Genomic DNA, 3,120 nt, shown 5'->3' on the forward strand with positions numbered 1-3,120 from the left:
TGTGTGTGTGTGTATTGTGTATGTGTTTGTGTGTGTGTGTACCAATATATATATATACATATATATATACATACACAAATATTTCTGTATGTATGTGCATATATATACAGACATGCTTACATACGTAAGTACATACATGCGTACATACATACATACGTACATACATACTTACATACGTACATACATACATACATAAATACATACATACATACATACTACGAACGTACGTACATAAGTGAAACACTACAAAACTGACATATAAAATGTAATAGATAAAAGAACTATGCCTAAGATAAAACGTAGATAAGACTAAAAGAAGTTGATGTTTATTGAAAATAGTACCTGTTGTAATTAGAACAGTGGGAAAAGCGGAGTGATACATTGATCACCGATAAAGAAAACAAGTCGTGTTGTTTGGGAAAATAAAAACTAACGACATACTTTGTTAAGTTATCGTGTTTAATTACTGTGAAGTATGTAGAGGGGTATGAAAATGGCGAGAGCAGATGGGACATGATAAAAGAATATTGTAGGTAATAGATAGATAGATAGATAGATAGATAGATAGATAGATAGATAGATAGATAGATAGATGATTGGATGGATTGGTAGATGGATGGAAGAAGGGAGAGAAAGAGAAGAGAAGTAGAAAGATTGTGAAATAATGAGATCTATAATGATGACAGTTTGATAGATAGATAGATAGATAGATAGATAGATAGATAGATAGATAGATAGATAGACAGATAGACCGAGAGAGAGAGAGAGACAGAGACAGAGACAGATAGAGAGAGGTTGTAAGAAAGCGAGTGAGAGAAAGACTACCAGTTTTAAATATATCTCTAAAATAAGCCGAGGGTAGAAGTTAATTCCAGGCTACAATCAATATGGCCGCCTTAAACCTTGTAAACACATCTGGCGTCTAATTGACTCCATGTTCGCAGCATTGCTATTTTCTATCACGAACAATCGAGAAACAAATACACTATCTATTTTGTTTTTGTTTATTTGTTTTGTCTTTGCTACCGAAATTTTCCTCTCTGTTTTCATTTTTTATATTTTGTTTTTTTGTATGTTTTCTCTTTTTTCGTTTTTGTTAGAGGTGGGTGAACCTTGGAATAGCAAACGAATAGATCCCCCCCGCCAAAAAAAAAGAAATTACACGCCTTGTTGTATTGCATCATGTCCTTTAACGTTATCAGTTCAAATTCATCCAGGTTTGACTTTGTCCTTTCGTTCTGCTTGGATAAATTAGATGCGTTCCAACAGAATATTTTAGCAAATAAAATGGTGGAATTTGAACTCTAAACGCAAAGGAGTGAAAGAACTGTCGCTCACCATTTTATCCGACGCGCAGGCGATTCTGCCAGCTCGCCACCGTAAGACATACTGTACACAGCTGTATTTCAGAGAAAAATCTTTTCAATATAGAAACTGTTTCAGTTTCTTTTTCGGAGATATTCGTATTCTGACAATCATGTGAACCATGAAATTATAACAACAAAATACCAAACGTTACTTTATGCTTCAATGTACACTAATAATTTCAAAGTCCTATATTACAGTATATCACATTTTGTAAAAAGAATACTGAAAAATCATGGCTGGGTTGCCTTTATACCTGGTTAGTCATGTGACTTGACCTGCTAGAAATTACAACCAATTCTCCCTCGTATTCTGTCTATGTATCTATCTATCTGTCTATCTATGCTGTATCTGCCCAGTCGGCGTCAACACGCTGTATTTATGTATATACTTAGCATGTATATTGGTTTCAAAATTTGGAACAAGGTCATTAATTTCGGGGAAAGAGCGAAGTCGATTACATCGACCCCAGATTTCAGCTGGTAGCTATTTATCGACCCATTAATGATGAAAGACAAAGTTGAGCTCGACGGGATTTCAACTCAGAACATAAAGACGGCCGAAATGCCGCAAAACACCTTGTCCGGCATGCTAACGATTCTGCCAGCTCTCCGCCTTAATTCAAAATGTATATTCTTCTCCACACTAAGCACAAGGCCCGAAATCTTGGGGGAGAGGCCAGTCGATTAGATCAACCCCAGTACGCAACTGGTACTTAATTTATCGAACCCGGAAGGATGAAAAGCAAAATCGACCTCGGCGAAATTTGAACTCAGAACACGAAGACATGCGAAATACCGCTAAGCATTTCGCCCATCGTGCTAATGTTTCTGCCAGCTCTCCGTCCTAATTCAACATGTATATTGTTTTTATCTAATCAGCATCTACACGCTTTTATTTGTATATCTCGTAAATATCTACACACAGTAAGGCGGCCTGTCGGCAGAATTGTTGACGAGCCGGCCAAAATGCTTAGCGGCATTTCGTCCCTCTCTACGTTCTACGTTCAAATTCCGCCGAGATCGACTTTGCCTTTTAACCTCTCGACTTTGTGTGTGTGTGTGTGTATGCATGTATATGTTTATGTGTCTGTGTTTGTCCACCTATCATCGCTTGACAATTGATGTTGGTGTGTTTACTTCCTCGTAACTTAGCGGTTCAGTAAAAGTGACCAATAAAATAGGCTTCCAAAGAATAAGTCCTGGGGTCGATTTGTTCGACAGTTCTTTTATCCATTTACTTGCTTCAGTCATTTGACTGCGGCCACTATTTTGGGGTGTAGTTAATGCATCTACAGCCTCTTTCGTTAACATCTACACACCATGTCTCTGTGCGTAGACAACATATATACTTCTGGAGACTGTTTACGTGAATAATCGACATTTATACTGCATCTGTCTAATGAACATCAACACCGTGTTTGTGTGTGTAGCTGATATATATATATATATATATATATATACTGTCAAGTCAACATACCTACGCTGTGTTTATATATGTAGTCAACAGTCGCACTATCTTTTTTTATTCAGTCAGTATCGACACGCCTTAACTAAATGTCTGTTGTGTATATATATATATATATATATATATATTGTATTATCTATCTTGTCGTGTGCCTATCCAATATAAAAATCTACAGAATATGTTTGACCAATCGATATTTACGCAATGTTTATCCTGTCAAAGATGTACAAAATGATCTATGCAGTCAACATCAACGAAATACATATATATGTATGTATATATATATAT

Source organism: Octopus bimaculoides, chromosome 11 (assembly GCF_001194135.2).
Source record: "Octopus bimaculoides isolate UCB-OBI-ISO-001 chromosome 11, ASM119413v2, whole genome shotgun sequence".
NCBI lineage: Eukaryota > Metazoa > Mollusca > Cephalopoda > Octopoda > Octopodidae > Octopus > Octopus bimaculoides.